An 8,554-nucleotide genomic window follows, 5' to 3' on the forward strand; every position below is an offset into this window, starting at 1 on the left:
ATAGAATGCTCCAGATTCACACAATTTCCATCATTTTGCATGTTTCAGAGTCATGGGAAGTGATGTCCTAAAAACCTACATGGTCTCATTGTCAGCCAAAGAGAAGACAGGTGTGAGCATCTCGACCTTTTAGCTTCTGAATTGTTTGCATGTGTGTAAGAGCAGGGTCACTAACCTCATTCTTAAGATTCTGGCGTGGGAAGACTGGCTATGCTCAAGTTTGGAAGGGATTTAGATCATGGCCAGCTTCTCAGCCAAGCCCTTTGCTCTCCCGTTTCTCTCTGGTTGGGGTCAGACCTGCCCGAATCCCGCCATGCTTCAGTGCCGAGGCAGGTGCATCTGGTCCCTTCCGGTCCTTGGAGTGCTGCCATCCATTGCTCAACTTCATCCTCTTGTTTGAACGCTTGGCCTCCATCCCCAAGGCTTCTCCTGGCAGCGTTCCTGGAGTCAAGTTTCCTTTCATTTCACGAATCACCCCAGGACTCGCTAAGCCAATCGTAGCTCTTGAGACTTGGAGAGAGATGGCTTTTTCTTTTTGTCCCTGCTGTACTCACCTCTCTGAGGGTCTCTTTCCTAGTTTCTTGGTGTAGAAAGAGGGTTTAGTAGGAGCTGGGAGAGCCAGATTCATCATCTGGGAACACAGGCGAGAATCTGCCTTCACCATCCGCTGGGTCTTTATCTGGAAGGCGGAAGGGCTCTATCAGGTAGGACTTCCCCAGCTGCTGAACCGCAGTGATCCAGATTTTAAGGCCACTCCACTTCTTGGGCCCATGGCTGTTCCGTTCCTGATTCTGGCCTGCCCTACTCTATCCCCTTTGTTCATTCGAACATCCTAGTGAGGAAGCCAAAGCAAGAACGGAAAATTTCCCTTCTGCTCAACCAGGGCCCTCCCACTCAGCATCCACGCACACATTGTCTTCAATCACTCGGCCCAAAGCTGGACTTTTCTGGTTCTGGCACCAGAAGAGCCCAATAGAGGGGCTGGACACTGAGCGTTTGATCCCCACCCTACAGCGGGGAGTCAAAGGTCCTTGCTGGTTTTTTTTTTTTTTTTTTTTTCGTGGTAGAAACCCGGATGAGCCGGTCACGCCGCGATCCCTTCTGACAACGTGGCCTGCAATGTTAGAACCGTACCTTTGCTCCCGCTCTTACCCAGTAGGAGGAAAAGGGCCACACAAAGCCATCTTTTGTTTAAATTACGTACCAAAGGGGCCTCTCCCGGGTCCTTCAGCTTTGCTTTCCCTGGATTGTTTTGGTTCTTTGGGGCTTTTGGTTTTAAGGGGGGGGGGGCATAAACGTGGGCACAACTGATCTCCAGCTTGCCAGGTGGCGGGCTCTATGCGGGACTTACGCAATCTCCTCCCCCCTCAGCAGCCCCAGCGGGGAGGAGCTGATGGCCTCTTTCCACAGAGGAAGAACTGAGGCTTGAAGAGGCCTATTGGCCTTTTTCTTAAGAAATCTGTCTGACGGGCTCTAGAAATGACAAGCAGTCGTGTCCCCCCCCCCCCCTTGTCCCTTCAGCTTCCACAGCTTCTCTGCTAACCAGAGGTTGAGGAATGTGCACAGGGGTTGAACTTCCTTCTCCCTAGAAGTGCACAGAGTCCGCAGCCTTGCAGAAAAAGGTTGGACATATTGAGAAGCCAGGGACTCCTCAGCACCATACTGTGGGTCACACAGACCACAAACCAAGTGTGGCCTCGGGGAATGCAGGGGCATGAGCCTGTTGACCGCAGGCTCACACCAGACTCCAGAAAAGAGGGCTCTGTCCGTCATCCCCAGCCATCTGGGGGCAGACTAGGAGTAGGCAATAGAAGAGATTTGCAGAGTCCCCTGACTTCATCCCTGCGTCTTTCAAGTGGCTGCTGTTCCTTTTCCTACTTCCCAAGTGTGACCGGCTGGTCGCACGCTCACTTTCATACTTCTTTTTCTCGTTTTGTGTTGAGATGGGGGCGAGGGTGTGTGCGTCTCACTACGCAGGTCTGCAACTCATCACTGAACAGAATGCACCGGCTTGACCTGTGAAGCAGGCCTCATACCTCAGCCTCCCAAGTGCTGGGATCACAGGCAGGCGTCATACCCAGCTCAGCTCCAGTTAGACCAAGTGTCCTTTTTTTCCTACGCTGAAGAATAGGGAATAGCTTTTAACCTTAAGATATTAAGTTCCTTCTTTTCTCTTCTCTTAAAAACAAATGAAAGAAGTGACCTTGCTCATTGCTGAGTATACAAACTGCCACACAGGGCAATAACTGGGGGAGTTGTGTGTGTGTGTGCGCGCAAGTGTGCGCGCACATGTGTATGTGTGTGTGTACACGAGTGTGCTTCTTTTCTCTGTATTGGCCAGATGACCAGTCTGATGAAGGGAAGAGGTGATCAGCATAGCTGATGAGGAGTGCCAAGAGAGAGTTAGTATTCAGTTTTTGACCTTAAGGACAATTCAGAGTAAGACAACAACCTGAACACTAGATTTGAAACAGGAGATAAGATTTTTGTGAATCACTTTCGCTCTTACTTGGTTCAGATTTAGACCATCTCCCACAGATAGAAAGGATAATTCTGTTTATGGTTTAGGGTTGGTGGAGAGCCTAGAGTCAGGAATAAGGAAGCTGTGAAGCCCGAGAAGTAAAGAGTCTGCTGCCTCTTCTGGAGACTGTGGGAAGAAAAGGCTGTACCCAGGACTGGGTTCGCAAGTGGGGTGAAGGCCCTAACGCCCCTTTGAAAGCATGTTTCTGCAAAGCCAGGACTCTTCCCCGTTCCCCGTGTGGGACTCTGGGGGAGAAGCCCGGTCTGGAACAAGAGACAAAGGAGGAGAGAGCAGCCCAACATGGACCAGGCAAGTCCCACGTCAGTCAAGGCCCTGCTGTGTCGTCTCATTTGAGGGTCAACCAGCTAGCCCTGGAGCCCACTGCACTGGACGGCAGGGGAGAATGGAGGAGCCCTGCTGGGTCCACAGCTCCAGGAAGAGTGGGGGGTGAGGAACCGGGGCTCGAATCCTAACCAAAGGGAACCAGTCCAGGAGTGTACTGGGAGTCGACAACAGTAGCTGGCAAGTGTTCATCTGCACACGAACTCAGACACCTTCTTATGGGGCAGAGGGTGGGGCCAGCAGTCCCACAGCCCTGAGGAGAACTCAAGGAAGGACCAATAAAACTACTGATTAATAAGGACTAGGGTGCTCGGCGTTGGATTGCATTTCTCCCTGCACGTGGAAGCTGTATAGATAGAATATTTAAGCCTGACATTCTATGTTTCTTTTTTTTTTTTAAATTGCGTTTTATTTATTTGTTTATATTGGTAGAGGGGTCATGACATAGCATACATGCAGAGGTCAGAGGGCAACCTGCAGGCTTCAGTTCCCTCCTTCTACCACATGGGTGCCAGGGATAGAGCTCAGACCATCAGGCACGTTGCAAAGTGCCTTGACCTGCGGAGTCATCTAGCTGACCCCAATACACTCATTTCAGTCAAAGAAAAATCAGCTCTGTTTTTTCATTTTTGTCTTTTCTTTGTGTGTGTATGTGTGTGCGCACACATGTGTGTGCGCACATGTGTGTGCAGGTGCATTGGAGGCCATAGGTCACCTTTGAGTGTTGTTCTTCGGGAACCACCTACCCTGGTTTTCTTGTTGCTCGTGGTGGTCATTGTGTTCTTGAGATGGGGTCTCCTATGCCGCCCTACCTGGCCTGCAACTTGCTATGTAGACCAGGCTGGCCTCAATGAACAGAGTTCCACCTGCCTCTGCCTCCAGAGTGCTGGGATTCCACCTACCATGTTTGTAAGAAAGGGTCTCTTAGCGGCTTAAGCTGGGCAATGAGGTGTCGGCTGCTGGCCAGCATGTCTGAAGGATCCATATGCCTCTGCCTCCCCAGTACTTGGGATTACAGGCAGCTGCTACCACTCCTGTTTTATTTAGGTTCTGCGGATCAAACACAGGTCCTCATGCTTGCACAGGAGGCATTTTCCCAACTGAGCTATTTTCCCAGAGCAAAGCAGCCTTTCCTACGTCAGGCCCAGGGATACCTATCATTTTTTTAGCTTTTCTTTTTCTTTCTTTCTTTCTTTCTTTCTTTCTTTCTTTCTTTCTTTCTTTCTTTCTTTCTTTCTTTTTCTTTTCTTTTCTTTTCCCTTCTTCTTCTTCTTCTTCTTCTTCTTCTTCTTCTTCTTCTTCTTCTTCTTCTTCTTCTTCTTCTTCTTCTTCTCCTTCTTCTCCTTCTTCTCCTTCTTCTTCTTGTTAACATTCTTGGTTCTAGCTGCCAACCTAGGTAGCTCCTGGGCTTCTGTGCCCCTTTGGAACTTGAGAGTTTCTCTTCTACCAGCAACAACAAACACAGAAAGGGAGGAAAGTCTGCTGTCATTGTGCTGAAGGGAGGCATGGAACTTCTTGCACGCACAAATAAAGACATGTGATCGTGAACATTTATCACAGGACAGGCTATGTGGGGAAAGTACCAGGAAGTCAGTCATTTAGCGGAGACATTCCAGCCGGGAAAGGGACCCAAACTCCGTGAACTGTCACCTAGAAGCCTGGGGTCTTAGACCCTTCTTAATGAGCCATGCGTTTTCCCAGCTGCAAAGCGGTTCCTTGACTGACACACAAAAAATTATTACGGGAAACTGGGGTATGCCCAAATAAGTCAAGCTCTAAAAAAAAGTCACACACCATGGAAAAATGAGCCCTACATATAATCCCAATTTTTCCATTAACAAATATATTTTTGAATAGATGTATTGACCTAAGATATTCTGGAACTACACATGGTGGCGCATGCCTTTAATCCCAGCACTCGGGAGGCAGAGCCAGGAGGATCTCTGTGAGTTCGAGGCCAGCCTGGGCTACATGGTAAGTTCCAGGACAGCCAGGGCTACATAGTAAGACCCTGCCTTAAAAAGAAAAGGAAAGAGAAGAGAAGAGAAGAGGTGTTCTGGCAATGAGTCAGCCTCAAGTGTTTCCTGTCTGCCCCAGGACCCAGGTCAGAGAGAATCTCCTCAGGCTTTTGACTAAGGTCTGATGTACTATATGTGTGGTATTCGGTTCCTGGGCCATTACTGAGTTAGGGACATCAGGACAACGTGGAGAATTATACCCACCAGCCTTCAACCTTCCCCTTATCTCCTCCAGCCAGGAGACCTAAGTGTGGACTTTAACTGCCCATCTCCATCTCTTGCTTTAGAACAGTCATTTACAGGGTCTCCTTCCTTTTTTTTTTTTTTTTTTTTTTTTTGGTTTTTCGAGACAGGGTTTCTCTGTGTAGCTTTGCGCCTTTCCTGGAACTCGCTTTGGAGACCAGGCTGGCCTCGAACTCACAGAGATCCGCCTGGCTCTGCCTCCGGAGTGCTGGGATTAAAGGCGTGCGCCACCACCGCCCGGCACCTTCCTTTTTAAAAAGAAGCCTTTGCCTCATTCAACCAGAGTTCAGGAGAAAAAAAAAATGTCTTCTGAAAGTGGGGATCTGTTTCATTTCCCCAGTCCTATCCGTTTGGGGCCTGGATCCCAGGAACTGTTGCTGGGAGCGTCTGTACATCCTCACCTTATGATCACTTCTATCCCCTTAGGCAGTTTTTTTTTTTTACCACACCCAGGTCTTGCCACCCAGTCCCAGCCTTCTTTTCTAATCCTGTGCCCCTTGTCCCACAGCTTTGGAACTCAGTTCCAGGGGAGGGAGTGAATGAGCCTTCTCAGCTGTCAAAGGCCTTTGCTATCTGAGCATTGCAAAAGCAAATGGCCTAATCTCTGTGTAGATAGGCAGGGCCAGAGTGAGGCAAGGAATCTTGTTTGTCATAGAAAAACAGAACGCTAGAACCAGACGCCTCCAAGATCATCTGGCCCAAGATACACAAAGGAGGAAACTAAGACCCAGAGAGATGAGTTAGCTTGTCCAAGGTCGCAAAGGCCGGTGTAATACCCGCAGTTACTCAACTATTAAATAATTAAGCTAGCATGCTACCTAGTATTAGGCAATGCTTTTCCTGTATGATTATCCGCACAACAATCTTGCAGGATAGGTACTATAATCTATGATTCACAGACAAGAAGTAGAAGCCAGGTGACTTGTCCACGAACTCCCCAGCCAGGTTTCCAACACACTCTTAGCTACCCCTCCTGTTGGTGTTTCATAAGTGACCAGTGGAGAGGACGGGGTCGGGGTGGGGGGACGGGGCGGAGGCTGGAGGTGGGGAGGACGGGGTCAGGGGGCGGGGTGGAGGTGGGAGAAGGACACCTGGGCTCCCCAGGGCAAGAGGATTAAGTTCCTTGACTCATCTTTCCACAGGCCTCTCCAAGGGGGCTGGGAAATGTTGACGAACGAGTTGAGGTTGGATCAGGTGCCAGGCTCCGGTGCATTTGCTTCCTGGTTCGCCACATCCCTGGCATTTTGCGGTGGAGGACAGAGAAGAGTGGAGAGGATGTGGGCTTTCTCACAAAATGGTGTGAAATCGGAGGCTCCACAGCTCCGAGGAGCGCGGTAGAACGGGGTTCCCTCTCCCCAGCCCCATCCTTCGCAGCAGAACCTCTGCCGGGCCCTCCTTCCCTCTGTCCCATCGAATGTTCTTTTCTGCAGACAGCGCCCTGCCCCAGAGGCTGCCTGATCCGTTGATTGATGTGCGGCGCTCACAGGAAACCCTTGCTCCCTTCAGGTAACACGGTTGACCTTTAAAGGTCAGATCGTCAAGTTTCCGAGCCAGGAAGGGGGTTACACCACACCAGGCCGATTTCCCTGAGTCTGTCTCTGCTCCTCCTTCCTCAGCCCCGGGGAGCCAGGCTTCCAGAGTTCTGCCCATGCAAAGTAGATAAGCGAAACTTATTTGCATTTTGTCCTCAAGCAAATGCCATACCTGCCGGACGTTGGATAACTCCCAATCACCCCCCACACCACCACCCCCCTTTTGTCTCAACACGGAAAGACTGAAGTCATGATTAAAGCTGTCGCGCTATGGGCAGAGTGGAGGTGGACACATGACTTGAAAGTTTCCAGGTTCTTCTGTTCCAAAAAGTTGTACCAGGCACACAGGGAAAGGTAGCAGAAAGAAACCACTGATCAAGAAAGGCAGACCAGTCCCGACAACCGGAGTGGGTTAAACTAGCTATGCTCAAAGGGAACCCCCTCCCCTAGAGGGCTTTTGAGCCCTCATAGGCCATTTGCATAGCACCCAACTCTCTCTCTCCTTTGTGTATTGGGCTTTTCCCATGCCACTCTGCTTGTTCTGCAGCTCAGCTGAGGAGGAGTTCCCAGCATTGTGCCAGCTGGCTTCCTTTATATGTTAATTTTTTTCCTTTTTCTTAAAATATATATATATATATATATATATATATATATATATATATATAGTGTGAGTGCCCGCACGTGCGTGTATGCGTGCGTGCATGAGTGAGTGCGTGAGTGCATGTGTGTGTTTAGGAGTTCTTTCTATCTACCACATGGATTCCAGAGACTGAACCCAAGTACTGAGCACCTATCCTGCACGAGATTCTATGCACTTCTCTCCGGTCTTCATAAACACCTGGAGAGATGGTTATCACCGTTCTGCTGGTGAAGAAACAGAGTCGATGGCTAGCCTGAGTTCTCACACAGGACCTCTGAGAGAGGTCTGTCTGTCCCGTTGCCCAGCCTCTTCCTTTGTACTGAGACAATCCCAGCTCCCCGTCTGCCACTGGCCCAGACTGCTTCATGAGAAAGGGTAGTTGAACTTCCAGAAATCATCAGATTCGTTATTAAACATATCAGTGATTAAAAATAAAGTTGTAAGGGATGGAGAGCTGGATGGCTCAGTGGTTAAGAGTGTCTGATGCTATTGCCGCGGACTAGAGTTTTGTTCTTAGCACCTATGTTGGGTTACTTTGGTTCCGGTGGATCTGACACCCTCTTCTGGCCTCTGAGAACATGTGTCCATATGTCCATACACACAGACAACATAATACATAAATCAAAATAAATCTTTAAAAAGACAAGCTATATAAACTTGAAATTAAAGGAAATACATTTAAAATGAGGTGATAAATATTTTAAATTAGCCACTATGATCTATGATGCTAAAGTCATTTTCACCTGCTTGGTAGAAGTTCTGTGCTATGGTGGACCAGTGTGTATGTCTTAGCTCTACACTCACTCACTGAAGTCGTTTTGGAAATGCAGAATCAGTCACGAGGCCACATTTGCACCATAGAAATTAAAAAATGTGCTGGAGGGTGGTGGTGCACACCTTTAATCCCAGCACTTGGGAGGCAGAGGCAGGCAGATCTCTGTGAGTTCGAGGCCAGCCTGGTCTGTAGAGCAAGTTTCAGGAGAGCCAGGACTGTTATACAGGGAATTCTTGTCTCAGAAACCCCCCAAAAAAATTAAAAAAAAAATGATCAAATGCTAAAGGATCAGGGCTTACCTCTGTGAAAGCTAGTTAAGGGTTTACCAGAAAGCTATTGCTCTAAGCCATTGTTTCACTTCACAGACACCCAACATTTAATTTTGAGACATTTGAGATATATATATATAATATATATAATATGTATATATATTATATATATAATATATATATATATGATCAGCCAGTGGGGTGGGGCTAAGGC

General features: G+C 48.6%; 1 long non-coding RNA gene across 2 annotated transcripts; it reads left to right on the plus strand.

Annotated features, from left to right (window-relative positions):
* Positions 1-395: 395 nt before the first annotated feature.
* On the plus strand, positions 396-7,749 carry LOC128108474 (uncharacterized). Of its 2 annotated transcripts, XR_008217479.1 has the most exons (4): positions 396-704; positions 2,569-4,837; positions 6,267-6,630; positions 7,423-7,749. It is a non-coding gene; the product is annotated as an uncharacterized LOC128108474 (long non-coding RNA). The 2 variants fall into 2 exon arrangements; XR_008217478.1 differs by lacking the exon at positions 7,423-7,749 and having other exon boundaries at positions 6,267-7,320.
* The last annotated feature ends 805 nt before the right edge of the window (positions 7,750-8,554 follow it).

Source organism: Peromyscus californicus, unplaced genomic scaffold (genome assembly GCF_007827085.1).
Source record: "Peromyscus californicus insignis strain IS unplaced genomic scaffold, ASM782708v3 Scaffold_13__1_contigs__length_99412109, whole genome shotgun sequence".
Classification (NCBI taxonomy): domain Eukaryota; kingdom Metazoa; phylum Chordata; class Mammalia; order Rodentia; family Cricetidae; genus Peromyscus; species Peromyscus californicus.